A 16,034-nucleotide genomic window follows, 5' to 3' on the forward strand; every position below is an offset into this window, starting at 1 on the left:
TGTTGCACTAGAGTAATATTCTTAAATGTTCCTCTACTTGTATGTGCAACAAATCTCATTTCCAATCTTTAATGACACTTAATCTCCTCTACCTTACTAGGTTTGATTTCAAATGAAACCATACATGAAATTATTGAAAAGAAAATCAATCTAATTCATAAACTAATATTTCACAAATAGATTACTTGTCTGTGCAACAAATCTCATTTCAAATCTTTAATGACACTTAATCTCCTCTACGTTACTAGGTTTGATTTCAAATGAAACCATACATGAAATTATTGAAAAGAAAATCAATCTAATTCACAAACTAATATTTCACAAATAGATATCTTGTTATTAGATAACAAACATATAGGTTCTTTAATTACATATATTACACAGAGTTTCTTCAAGTGTTCATACAACAAAATGAAGAGTACAATGTATCTTTCAACCTTCAATGTAGACTTGTCTTATATGCAAATAATTGTATATAACACATAGTAAAGATTATAGAGAAATAAAACAAATAAATTAAACTATTAATTAGACAAACAATGTTTATGAACTTGAAAGGTAAAATGAAAACTGTATATTTTTATAAATTGATTTAGATCCTTATATGTGGCCACCCAGCGATTCCATTGGCTCATAGAATAATTTGGAAAATGCACTACTTGGATTTTATAATATTATTTAATTTAAAAAAATATTACCACATTATATATATATATATATATATATATATATATATATGGAAAATCACATAGAGAATTATTGGTCGACCCATTTTGAACCTCATTCTAGGTTCATCATCAGAACCAGAATGAGGAGCAAGATCAACATAGTGTTATCTCAGATATCCAACGTTCACACGAACAATTAATAAAAAAGAACCCTAAAAGATAAAAATTAATATCTTCAATAGTTATTTCTTACTTTTTATTTTAATTTAATTTATTTCATATTATTTTATAATTTATTCCAAATAATTTGTATTTTTTAATATTATTATATTATTAAATAGGTTTACAATTCATTTTTATAATTCATTCATAATTATAATACTATAAGACCATCATAATTTTTATTTTATAAATAAACTCTATTAATTTTAATTGATTTAAAAATAATAATCTAAGAAAATGGGAAGTCATTACAAAATATTATTAATAAAAATATAATAATATTTTCATAATAATAATATCACTATTTACTAATATGTGATATGTTTGAATCTCTAAGTAGATATTATTTTATTAATTAGTATTATTAAGACAAGATTGCAATAGATTGGCTACACCTTTAGACCTTTGAAAGCCATTCGTAGCTCTTTAAGATCTGTCAAAGCCCCTATTGATCCAAAATACATGAAATGTGTTTATTTAATTCCTTGTTCTTGTGGAACCACCTACATTGGAGAGACATTGGTGTTCCATTTCACAAAGGATTCAGGAGCACGCAACAGACCTTAGGCGCTATAGGACCCACTCTTCTGTTCTAGCAGAACCCTTTCCTCTAGCAGAACATGTTGAGTTAAAGAAGCACCATATTTTCTTAGAGGATTGTAAGGTCCTCGCCAGGGTTGACCATTTCCATCACCGGAAATTAAGAGAAGACATTGAAATTGAAAAGAGGAATAAAACTCTTAATAGGGATGATGGATGGATGTTAAGCAGTTCGTGGGTCCCTTCTCTTTGTTCTTAACCCTATGTTTTCCTTCCTCTCTATTGGTTTGTGGCATGTTCTTTGGCTTTTAATTGTATTGTTTTTATTTTATTTTATTAATGATTTTTTTTAGACTTATATGAATTGTATAATACCCATTAATAAAATAATATCTAGTTCCGAATTCAAACATATCACATATTAGTAAATAGTGATATTATTATTATTATTATTATTATTATTTTTTTGAATCAGTCTATTTCTATTATAGTACAAAAAAGTCAAAAGTTACATCAGAGTTACAACAAGGCCGTGGCCTTGTAAATCTTGCCATGAGGTTGACAGTTTTCCCAGAATTACACATGCCAAAATTGAACACGGTCAAAAATTGGGTGACTTCCTTCTGTTGCGTCTTCTCCTAAGACTCTAAACAGTGCATAACAGAGACATGCTGAGGCAGAAAATCATAACGATAATGAACACCGCTTAAACATGGACTTACAAACATACTGACCCATATTGCCGACACAAAGACTTTAAGACCCAGACTACAGCCGAACACATACAGAAAAACAAGATTCGAAGACAGAGTAAAACGCCTACTTCCGAGGCTACCGAGAGCGGAATGCCTGACCGGATCAATCATCGTCCGTGGTGTATGGTTCTTCCTCTACCCTGCACCCAAATTGCAGGGAGCCTTCCGAATCTGAGAGTGGGACCACCGAGCTAGTTGGGACTCCCTGAGTAGGCTCGCTTGGACCCGCCAGGCCTGCTTGAGTAGCTAAGGAGGAACTAACTGGGCGTTGCAGATCAATTGTGGGCACTGTCCCTTGAACTGGTGGATTTTCCAGATTTACTTCTGCCCGACCTTTGAGATTATCACAATTCTCTACAGTAATAGAGACAATGAAAGTGGAGTTGGCGAGTGTGCAGGGTATCCGATACCTGACCGTAGGATGCACCTCATGTCCACATTCTGTAATGCTTCCTCTCCCATGCCCTCTGCCACGACTAGCTCTGTTGCCATGGAGGTGGTGCTGCTCATGTGCTAATTCGACGGAGGAAGAAGGGGAAATGGGGGCAGACCTCTGACTGGTGGCCCGACCGCGAGAGCCTCCTCGTCTGCTACTCGTTCTAAGCCACTCTCGCCGCATTGCCGGATTCAGAGGATGAACTAGCGTGCAGATACCCGGAGAGGAGAAATTAACCAGGACGGAGGCCGCAAAATTTGGCGTGCAATGCTTATAAACCACTCGTAGGCTTGGAACAATGTCTAAATTGGGCACAGAGAATGAATGCCCCTGAGCAATCCCCCACACCACAGAGGAGTGCCCCGGTGTTGCAGTGGTATGCCAAACGACTGCAAAGGAATGCAAAAAGGTGGCAGGAGCTCCAGGGTTATGTAGCTCCATCGCACAGGTTACCAGGAGGCATATTAAGGCGGACAAGACCGGAGTTAAAACCTGCATTAAAGATCCTGCATGCGACCAGCTAAAACATGCTGTGGGGTACTGGGTGGCGCGCATGGGCTGACACCTGCCCATGTGAAGCGCCACCTTGGAACTGCCAAACTCATTGATCACCCGCATCCGGGAGTAAATAGTGATATTATTATTATTATGAAGATATAATTATATTTTTATTAACTTTTTATTAATAATATTTTGTAATGAATTCTTATTTTCTTAGATTATTATTTTTAAATCAACTAAAATTAATAGAGTTTATTTATAAAATAAAAATTATGACGGTCTTATAATAGTATAATTATGAATGATTTATAAAAATGAATCGTAAAAAAATTAAAATAATAATATTATAAAATATTATATTAAAAAATATAAATTGGTTGGAATAAATTATAAAATAATATAAAATAAAATAAATTAAAATAAAATGTCAAAAATAACTATTGAAGATATTAATTTTTATCCCTTAACGTCCTTTTTTATTAATTGTTCTTGTGAACATTGGATACTGACTGTTGCATCTTTAGCAGTCTATTGATCTTGCTCTCAGCACTGCATCTCTGAGATATATTTTAGCAGTTTATTGATCTTGCTTCTCATCTTGGTCCTCATGATGAACCTAGATTGAAGTTAGAAATAGGCAGACCAATAATTCTCCATGTGATTTTACTGAAGATTTTAATCATCATATCATGAATCACAAAGGTATCCAATCTGAGATAACCAATCTTGTAAGAGTATTGTGTTTAAGTATGAAAAATATATTTCCTTTTAAAATTTGTTTTAAAGTTTTTCTACTTCTATTATAAGAAGTCTAATTAAATCAAAGGGTCCCAAACCTTTGAAAAGAATATTTTTTAAATTTTTGATATGCAAAAATGAAAATTATGAATGACCTGCTTTTATCAACTAGTGTGCATGTCTTTTATGTCCTTTTTAAGCTACAAGTGCATTTTTATTTTTCCTTTATCTTATTTTTTGTTTTTTAATGATTCAAAAAGTATTTAAAAAATGCAAATTTACACAAAAATATAAGTATTGTTTCACTTTTCTAATGTGTTTAATTTGTCTACTTTTGATGTGGGAAAATGAATTTTGTCAACTCCACAAGTTTATTTGGTAAAAAGGTTCAATTAGACATTTCTTTATTGAAACGACAACACTCTAGTTATAGTTTGAACCCTAACTTTTATAATGTGTTTAGTTTGTCTACTTTTGATGTGGGAAAATGAATTTTGTCAACTTCACAAGTTTATTTGGTAAAAAGGTCCAATTAGACATTTCTTTATTGAAATGACAACACTCTAGTTATAGTTTGACAATCCTATGCAAGGTAAGATGCCTTTTTCATGCTATTTGTCTAATCTAATCTAAATAATGAATGTAAATGCATAAATATAAATAAATATGCTATGAATGTAGGGAATGTCATGTAGGTAAATGGAATACTAAAAATATATGTAAGTAATTCTTAGTTAAAGGATCAAAGAACAAGATGTAGAGATGCAATGGATAACAATAAAAATATTCATTTATGCCATTAGAAGTGAATCTTAGTTGGACCCAACAAACACCCTCTTAAAATATAACAATTTGACTACTAAGAACACTTCCTTGTTAGAAATCTAGTTAGTAAACAAGTTGAAATGAAATGAAAATAGACCCATGACAACATGGAAAATGGTTTTCCAACTAAATCACATGCATAACCAAAGATTTTGAGCAACTCAAAATGTCTTCTATCAAATGAGAACTCCATGTTTTATAATAAGCATTATCAAGCATAAGATAAGTGAAAAATACCATAACACTAGAAGAATCCCATAGGTTAAAATGCTCACACCTAAAAACACCAACATAATTGAGCAAGGATAGAAAAGTTCCAAGACCAACACAACTCCACAAAAGTATAAAAACACTAGCTAACAATAGTTTCTTTACTAATATATGAAATATATCTTACAATGTAAGAACAATAAGTTTAGTTTGTGGTTCTCAACATTCCATCTTCCTAAATCTTTCCTAGATGACTCTTGAGTTTATACAATTGTGTCTTATTCTCACATTAGAATTTTTAACTAATTTGTAAGAATAAACTTCAAAAAAAATAACTGAGCAATTATAATGTTTACTAACTATCAATCAATTTAATTAACTTAAATTTTAGACATTAAATTATCAATTTGGGGGTGTAAGCTTGTGAGGTGCTAACATTGTCTGTGCATGTTTAAGACATAAATGGGATTTTAACTTAGGAGAATTAACTCTTAAATTATGATCTGATGTTTGTAGAGTCCAAGGACTGTCTTACCTTGACACCCCTTTTTGCCTATATTTCTCTCCTTTTTCCTGTACTTATCACCTAAATAATGCAATAGACACAAGGTTTTGTTAAAGGTAAGCATTTACATGTCTTCTTCTTCATGTTTGCCTATATACCTTATTGATTTGTTAAAGTATGCATTCGACTATGGAATTGGTCTGTTTTTGCAGCTAATCCAGATTTTTGTAGCTGTCTCCATTGTTCGTAGGGTTCAGAAGCTCCAGCTCAGCAAAGAAAGATACAGATGGATAAGGAATAGTCCCCTCGTGGATTCCTTCCTATTCCCTCGAACCAATTCATCAATAAGGTCGCATGATAACACGGTCAACCCCAAAGTCAACTACAACATTATCGCTGGGACAAAATCCGAGTTTCAACTAAATCTTATCAATTTGATTTTCCGAATAGTAAATCAATTATTTAGCGATATAGTTTGATCGAAATAAAGATATTTAGGCTTGAAATTCTCATACTGTTATGCTGAAGAATTGTTATAAAAACTATGGACACTTTGTGTTCTGGGTGTTCGTCGATTTATGAAATTTTTGAGAACAGTTTGTTGAGATTCATTTGCAAGTAATAGACTTGGTTTTATGTTTGCTATACGCTGTGTTGATTGGATATTTTCAACTGATCCGTGGAGGGCCCCTACAACTAGTAACAATACTTTAACTGATTGCGCTTAGATTTCTTTCATTACTCAAATACTTTGTTTCGTGTGAAGAAATGTAGTATGATGAGTTCAACATTGGATTGTTGTATGCATAAGCAATTTGATTTGCTTTATACCTAGTTTAACTCCACCATTTCATTTTCTTTTTATCTGGTATAGTATGGTCATTTTCATTTTCTTTCTATTTAGTGTAGTCCAACTATTTTATTTCATAGCATAGTTGTTGTTCAGAATGTCTTGTTTGAATGAAATTGAATAAGTAAAAGAGTGAGAGCCTTCTCCTTATCAATTAAATTTAGACATTATTCATTTACATTTTGATAGAATAGATTTCTCCAACACATGGTAAATTAAATTTGGTTGCATCATAAAAATTCGAGACAAAAATCCAAAACAGTCTAACACAAGGAAACCTAGAATCACTCTCATATCATCCATAAACTAATTTAATAGAGAATAACTCCTAAGAAATTAGATGACAACTTTAGGGATTAAGACACTAATATAATTAACGATACCATCTCCATACTAATTTTAAGTGTAGAGCCTAACAAGAACATACTAACATAAAAATAACTTCTAGCACATATGGTGCACCTGTGCTTCATCAGTATACACTTGCCCTAGTCGATAATTTATGATTGACAATTTAAGGACATTAAATTGGTCAAACATTTTGGCGCCATTGTCGGGGAAGTACAGATAGAAGTTAAGAAAAAAATTATTAAGTCAAAACATGATATGCGTAGGGATAGAAACTCTAGAGGTAGATTTGTAGGGCGAGGAATAAGTTTAATTCCCACAAATCCACTCACTTCACCACGATTTCAAGATTCCACACCACCTACTCAAATCCGAATCCCGTTTAGAGGTCGACAAAGACTTCCTGAAGTCTCAAGATCAGAAATCCAATCCAGAACTTCACCCACTTCCTCTACTGAAGCTGTAATTGAAGAAAATCCTACATCCCCAACTATAGGGGTAATTTTTCTATCCTCCACCGATGAACAAATTTTGGGAGAAGAATTAGAAGTTCCTAGTGAAGAAGAGGAACATGAAACTTATTTTTAACAACCATTGATAGAGGAACCGGAAGAATTAGAAGAATGTAGAGATGCAATGGATAACAAAAAAAATATTCATTTATGCCATTATAAGTGAATCTCAGGTGGACCCAACAAAAACCCTCTTAAAATAGAATAATTTGACTACTAATAACACTTCCTTGTTACAAATCCAGTTAGTAAACAAGTTGAAATGAAATGAAAATAGACCCATGACAATATGGAAAATGGTTTTCCAACTAAATCACATGCATAACCAAAGATTTTGAGCAACTCAAAATGTCTTCTATCAAATGAGAACTCCATGTTTTATAATAAGCATTAGCAAGCATAAGATAAGTGAAAAATACCATAACACTAGAAGAATCCCATAGGTTAAAATGCTCACACCTAAAAGCACCAACATAATTGAGCAAGGATAGAAAAGTTCCAAGACCAAACATAGCTCCACAAAAGTATAAAAACACTAGCTAATAGTAGTTTCTTTACTAATATATGAAATATATCTTACAATGCAAGAACAATAAGTTTAGTTTGTGGTTCTCAACATTCCATCTTCTTAAATCTTTCCTAGATGACTCTTGAGTTTCTACAATTGTGTCTTATTCTCACATTAGAATTTTTAACTAATTTGTAAGAATAAACTTCAAAAAAAATAACTAAGAAATTACAATGTTTACTAACTATCAATCAATTTAATTAACTTAAATTTTAGACATTAAATTATCAATTTGGGGGTGTAAGCTTGTGAGGTGCTAACATTGTCTGTGCATGTTTAAAACATAAATGGGATTTTAACTTAGGAGAAATAACTCTTAAATTATGATATGATGTTTGTAGAGTCCAAGGATTGTCTTACCTTGACACCCCTTTTTGCCTATATTTCTCCCATTTTTCCTATACTTATCACCTAAATAATGCAATAGACACAAGGTTTTGTTAAAGGTAAGAATTTACATGTCTTCTTCTTCATGTTTGCCTATATACCTTATTGCTTTGTTAAAGTATGCATTCGACTAATACATTGGTCTGTTTCTATAACTAATTTGGATTTTTGTAGCTGCCTCCATTGTTCACAGGGTTCAAAAGCTCCAGCTCAGCAAAGAAAGATACAAATGGATAAGGAATAGTCCCCTCGTGGATTCCTTCCTATTCCCTTGAACCAATTCATCGAGAAGGTCACATGATAACATAGTCAACCCCAAAGTCAACTACAAGATTATCGCTGGGACAAAATCTGAGTTTCAACTAAATCTTATCAATTTGATTTTCCGAATAGTAAATCGATTATTTAGCGATATAGTTTGATTGAAATAAAGATATTTAGGCTTGAAATGCTCATACTGTTATGCCGAAGAATTGTTATAAAAATTATGGATGCTCTGTGTTTTGGGTGTTCGTTGATTTAAGTAATTTTTTAGAACAGTTTGTTGAGATTCATTTGCAAGTAATAGACTTGGTTTTATGTTTGCTATACGCTACGTTGATTGGATATTTTCGACTGATCCGTGGAGGGCCCTACGACCAGTAATAGGTCTTTAACCGATTGCACTTAGATTTCTTTCATTACTTAAATACTTTGTTTTGTGTGAAGAAATGTAGTATGATGAGTTCAACATCGAATCGTTGTATGCATAAGAAATTTCCTTTGCTTTATACCTAGTTTAACTCCACCATTTCATTTTATTTTTATTTGGTACAGTGTGGTCATTTTCATTTTCTTTCTATTTAGTGTAGTGCAACTATTTTATTTCATAACATAACTGTTGTTCAGAATGTCTTGTTTGAATGAAATTGAATAAGTAAAAGAGTGAGAGTCTTCTCCTTAGAAATTAAATTCAGACATTATTCATTTACAGTTTGATAGAATAGATTTCTCCTAGACATGGTAAATTAGATTTGGCTACATCATAAAAATTCAAGACAAAATTCCAAAACAGTCTAACACAAGGAAACCTAGAATCACTCTCATATCATCAATAAACTGATTTAATAGAGAATAACTCCTAAGAAATTAGCTGATGACTTTAGGGATTAAGACACTAATAGAATTAACGATACCATCTCCATACTAAGTTTAAGTGTAGAGCCTAACAAGAACTTACCGACATAAAAATAACTTATAGCACATATGGTGCACCTGTGCTTCATCAGTATACACTTGCCCTGGTCGATAATTTATGATTGACAATTTAAGGACATTAAATTGGTCAAACATTTTGGCGCCATTGTTAGGGAAGTATAGATATAAGTTAAGAAAAAAATCATTAATTCAAAACATGATATGCGTAGGGATATAAACTCTAGAGGTAGATTTGTAGGGCGAGGAAGAAGTTTAATTCCCACAAATCCACTCACTTCACCACGATTTCAAGATTCCACACCACCTACTCAAATCTAAATCCCGTTTAGAGGTCGACAAAGACTTCCTGAAGTCTCAAGATCAGAAATCAAATCCAAAACTTCACCCACTTCCTCTACTGAAGCTGTAATTGAAGAAAATCCTACATCCCCAACTACAGGGGTAATTTTTTTATCCTCCACTAGTGAACAAATTTTGGGAGAAGGATTAGAAGTTCCCAGTGAAGAAGAGGAACATGAAACTTATTTTGAACAACCATTGATAGAGGAACCAAAAGAATTAGAAGAACACTATATTAGTTCCGAAGAATCTACTGAAGAAGGGGAAGGAGAGGTACACAATGTCCATGGTGAGGAAAATAGGATTGGAGGAGGTAGAGGTAGAGGAGGAGGTGGAGATAGGAACAGAGGAGGGGGTAGAGGTAGAGGAAACAAAGATCCTTTTGGATTTCCTATCCTTGATGAATATACGACCCTCACAATGAAAAATATATCACCCTCAATTCTTCCTAATTTTCATGGAAAAAGAAACGAAGACCCAAAGACCTTTCTCTTCGAATTTGAAGTATTATGTAGATCATAAGACTATTTGCATGATGCTCAAAAACTAAAATTGTTCCCTGCTGCATTAAAAGACTCAGCATTAAAATGGTTCATGAGTCTAGGAGTGTATTCTATAACAACATGGGAACAAATGAAAGAGGCTTTCTTAGGCAAATATAGAGATTATTATATGCCTAGTAACCTTAAAGATGAAGTCTTCAAAACGACACAAATAGAAGATGAAAATCTTGAATATTTAGTAGAAAGATTTGTCTACAATGTTAAAAGAGAAAAAATGGACAATTTGGATGAGGAAACCTTAAAATCCCTCTTACTCAAAGCTATTAAAGATGAGTGGATCAATCTCCTTAACCTAACTGGGAAAGGAGATATTTCCGAACTACCATTTGCAGATATTTGTGATTTATGTGTACATATATCAAGGGGTAAAGCACGAGTTGGAAGGAGTCCTAGAGACCCTATCTTGTTAAGAATTAATAAATCTGTAGTTGGGACAGTCAGCAGGGTAGAATTAGGAAATTTTCTTGATACCTTTAAGACAGATATTTTAGGGAGCCTATGTGAGCAAATAGACACCCTTAAAATACAAAACAAGCAAAATTATGAAAATGTTGCATTATCTATCTTTTGTCCTAAATGTCGAAAGAAACATGCTCTAAGAGAGTGCCACTTAGATTCAAAAGCCATAGAAACTTGTGTCATATGTGCAGATAATCATGATACGAAGTAATGTCCTTCTTTACCAGGTTTCAAGGCTGTATTTAATGATGAAGGAATACAAGAACAAGTAGATCCTATTAGTGTCGGTATCTTCATCCCTCCGTTAGAGATCAAATTCTCTTGTTGCATTGCATATTAGGTGTCTCACTCAGTCAGCTGCATTCTATTAGAAGCATGGATCATCTGACAGTAGTGGCTTGTTGTACATTTTCCCTCATGTCCTTTACCTACTGGCCCATTTCCATTCATCAAGATCATCTGCAGTCACTTTTTGTCTTTAAATTTGCAAGAGTCATTTCTAGGGTTTCAGTTTCATTAGGTCTAGGGTTTCATCAAAAAGCTCTTCAAAATGTCTAATAACGATCAACAGGCGCATGAGCAGGTTGTTTAAAGTTCCAGTACCAATTTCATAATCACTTGCTCAGAAATGTGTTTTAAACAGAGTAATTTAGGTTTTTATTGTATAAATTGGTGTAATTTCAATTCTCTCATATGTAAAAAACTTCAGTGGCAACCCTGGTCACCTTGCCAAGCTTCAGCTGCTCCATCCCCTACAAGGCAAACAAAAAATCAAGTCATTTAGTTCATCAAAGGCACAAATAAAGTAAACTGCCCAAAAAATAGAGTTGAAAAAGTAAGTCACAATGCAAACATTACAAAAGTGGGTTTTATGAATGAAAAATCAAAAGCTCTTGTATATAAATCATTTTTCATGATTCAAAAAGCTCATTTGCATTCAAAGAAGAAAGATTGAGCAAGAGAAGGCCGTGTTGAACAAAGGGAGCAAAATTGCAGCAAAACTATGCAAGTTCGTGGGTGCGGCACATTGGGTGAGAGGCGCGGTGCACAGAGAAGGCGCGGTGCATTGGGCCGCCCTCCACAGTGTAAAAAATACACTGGCACGACACATATAAAGGGCGCGACGCGTTGGGTTTGTGGCGCGGTGCATAGAGCTGCAAGCCCGATTTCACCATAAACTCCCTCAAATTTCCAAAATTGCTCAATCCTATGGTGTGCAAGTAAGTCTAGAGTTCTTCCCTTGCTAGTGAAAGAGTTTTTCTTAGAATTTATGGTGGTTTAGTGTGTAAAATCTCAAACCCTACCTCTTTGCAATTTTGCTCAAAAACAATTGCCTAGGGTTTGTATTTATGTTTTTGCTACCAAGTCTATTTCATCACTCCCTTACTCTTTGACTCCATTTATTTTTCAGTTTCATCCACTCATTCCCTAATTCCTATATTCCTAAAATCATTCACCCCTATCCCCAATTTCCATTTTCCCAAATCCTAACTACAAAATCCCCAAACCCTAATTGTTGTCCCTAAGCTTACATACTATTCCCAAAACCCCCTATTTCCCAAAAAACTTGTCATAATATTCCCAAACCCCTCATACCCTCTCCCTCTATAGTCCCTCATAAATTCTTACCCTTGGTGGCAGAAAACTAAAGTCACCATAAATCTCTTCATACTCATTAAGAAAACTCACACATTAGCAAACATGGAATCTGATCCTTCATATGACCGAGATGAAGAGACACACAGTGACTTTCCTACAGAAATGCATGCACCAAGGAGACCTCACAAGGGTGGCAAACATATAAGAGAGGAGCCTACTTCACTTGCTGAGCTATAGGCCTGCCCTCTTGCTATCACATGCTTCCAACACCAATCCTGTTATCAGTTCTGTGAGATGGTTGCTAGAGTCCAGTAGCATCATGAGTTGGCCAGGTTGTTTGTGCTTCATCTACATAATGGTCAAGCCACTCTAGCTGGTGTGACATTCACCTTGACACCAGAGTCTATTTCTCTAGCAACCGGCATTCCTAATGTCGGAGAGCAGTGGAATAAAAGGTAGCAAATTGACAGGGAACATTATGAACCATACATCAAGCCCGGTTATTTGAGACAACTCAGCAGAGTTTTTCCCTTTCGGTACCTGAAAGACTCATATGCTCCCTTGATGAAACTCATAATTAAGTATTTCAGCTGTGAGGGCCAGTTTTCTCACCTATATGCCTATCATATCAGATTGTTGATGCACTTTACCAGGGTGAGCGTGATGAATCTCCCCTACTTCATGTACTGAAATATTGAGAAGATGACCACCCTAGTGCAAAAGAAAACTCCTCAGCAGCAGTATAACAGTATATATCATTTTGCACTCATCAAAATTGTGGTCATGAATCAGCTTGGTTTGTAGGATGTTTCATGGGAGGATTTCATTTCTCATGAGTTCTTCACAGCTCCTCAGGTACCTCCAGAAGCTTTTCATGAGACAGGTGGACCTTCACATTAGCAGGAGGGTCATGAGACACAAACTGCTAGTGTGCCGGTGTTTGTCACCTATCAAAAGTCCACTAGAGGGTTGTTTGCAGCAGCAAAGCGAGTATTATCTCCACCCAGGGTGGAAGGGGTCTCGCTTCCTTCATTAGCACAACAGGTTCAGGACAAGGGCAAGAGGCCATTACATGATGAGGGACCTTCAGGTGAGCAGGAGACCGATTTCATTCTCATTCAGGATGATGACACTGATTTGGGCCCATAAAGCTCAAAGCTCAAGGAGGTCATCCAAGAGTAACAGGCAGACATCAATGCTTTGTCCCTCAACTTAGAAAGAGTTAAGTGGATAATAAAGTACTTGGAGCAAAGAAAAAAGCAGCTAGAGGATCAGAAAACCATTATGGAGTTGCAAAACATATGAGAAAACCGCCAAGTTGCCAAAAGGAGGAAGGTGAAGCTCACATCACTTGAACAAGAAATCAATGCTAATCATGAGTCTTGGCTTGAGAGAGCTAATATCCACTTGGAAAATCTTTTAGAGAAGGCCAACAGGGAGAAAACAATGTTGAGGCATATGGCCTATCATTACATGGTGAGAAATAAAAGTTACAAGGCAAGAATCAGAAGCTTGAAAGCAAAGTTGAAGAGGGCATCGAGGAGGCGAAAGGATAAATATAGAATTTAGATATTGGCTGAGGCTTCCTTGGCCTAACACAACACTTGATGGAGAACACTCAGCCCAAATTTCAAAAAATTTGGGACACTTTTTGCATTTTTTAAATTTTTGGGCCAAAACACAGGTTTTTTTGCCCAATGCGTCGCGCCACCTGGCATTCGCTTTTGATGGAGGCCTCCAAATGAGGAAAACTCAGTATTTTTGGATTTTTCATGAATAAATATGCATGCTCATCAATGGCCAAGAAATTTTGACAAGTTTTGAGCCCCCAAAAGGGTAAAAAACACCCCAAAAATGACCTTTTTGCCCCTATTTGGACACATAGGAAGAAGTGTTGGGAAAACTTAGTTTTCGAGGGGCCAATGGAGGCCAAATTAAAAAATTCTACTTGTTATGGAAAGTAGACAGGTAGGCCTTTCCAAAAAGCACACTTGGAGTATATTTGGACACCGGGAAGGCCTCCAAAAGTGGCTGCAAACAGCCGCTACACATAGGGAAATCATCGCGACGCATTGGGGAAATTTTGCTCAGTTTAACCAAGAATACTCTGTTTTTCGCCTAATTTTTAAATAGTTTGACTTTTCTCCTTGTTAATGTCAAACTTATGATGTAATTTAATGTAAATTGATGGATCTTGATGTAGTTATGTCAAATTTTCACTCATGGAGGTAGATTCATCTATCAAAAAGTAGCTTGCAACTGAATGAATCAGTTCCCTAGTTTCTAGAGGCAAGCTGTTCCACTGCCTAATTTTTAGTTCTCAGTTTAGAATTAGTTGGAACAGCTCCTAAACTTATGAGCTCGACCCCTAGAGGCTAGGATGAGTTATTGTTTGCCTATATCTTGTGATTTTTCAGTCATTAGCATGGTTGGACTTTTGAGAAAGCTTAGAGCTTCATTGTATACTCATCTCAACAGTTTTGGCTAAGGAATAGACCAGGGTTTGCAGCACTTTATGGGATACATGTGGCATCTTGCTTTGGTATTGTGTTTCCTTCTATAAATTGTAGGTTTATATGTGTTTATATATGCCATTATCTCTCTTGCTTCTTCTTAACTAAAACAAACAAGGATAAAGGTAGAATCCATTGAAATTGCAGTGCTCTACCTAGGGTTTGCTTATTTATTGATGTTTTCAACTATTTGAAGAGGATTCCTGAGGTTTTCTTGCCCTCTTCAATTCCTCACCTGTCTAAATCTCTCCATTTCATTCAATTTGAAGTGTCAAATCAGTTTCCTACCTTGCCCCATAGAGATCTCTGCAAAACTGAGCCTCATTCCCCAGACCCAAATCTGCCTTTCCATTTGAGCCAACAAAACATCATCAAATTTAATCAAAATCTTTTGCATACATACCTAGCCTAAGATCATTATTCACATCAATCATCTCAAGCCCTTATTGATCATATTTTTCTGAGATTGACAACGAGAGAGTGTGGTTTGATGTTACCTTAGATCCTGCCTTTCTCAACCTGAGGTAGATTTAGGCTCTAACATAGTGGCGACCATACTGGGGAAGAAATTGTTTGTTTGTTAGTGTTCTTCATTTTATAAACTACAGACGAAGTCTGAATATTAGCCAGGTAGCCTTCGAAACACTTTTTCTTTGCATTAGCGCAAGTAGATAAAAGCTACTTCAGTCAATCTCCGGTCTAGTCTTATAAACGAAATATCTAACTTGCAAATTGCCCCAGTACATCTGATAATTCTAAGCTTTTGGATGATAATTTTAGAATTTGATAGGTTGAACAAGTTGATAATGTCCATTTGTTTTCTTGTAAATAATAAGACACTCGCTTCCAGAAGATATACCAGAGCAAATCCAGATCCTGATCCACCTCCTGTGTATGGAAATCCTAATCTTATTCCAAGAATCCTTCACCAAGAAAGTTCTGTGATTCTCGTGTTCAAATATCGTTCATTTCCTGTGGTTTTTGAGTATCTTGAAGATCTTGAGTTTGACGAACAATTTGATTTGTCGCTGTTTGAGACTAAAGCTGAAAGCGCTGTTGGTTCTACTGTCCTAAATCCAAAGTTTGTCAAAGATCTTGAAATCGAAAAGGCCAATAAATTAATTGACGATTATATCTTGAAACAACTCCAAACTTCAATTGTGGCTTCAAACATCACTGATTTCTTAGAGTCTGCATCTGCAACCCTTGGGTCCTCCGTGATTGCATCTAGCTCCGGAATTCCTACTAAAACTCCCTTCATTCCCACCATTCCCATGTAGCCTTCTATCTCTAATAAAA

This window comes from Pinus tabuliformis, chromosome 4_1 (assembly GCF_031772625.1).
Source record: "Pinus tabuliformis cultivar Carrire ecotype Pingquan chromosome 4_1, CPIR1, whole genome shotgun sequence".
Lineage (NCBI taxonomy): Eukaryota > Viridiplantae > Streptophyta > Pinopsida > Pinales > Pinaceae > Pinus > Pinus tabuliformis.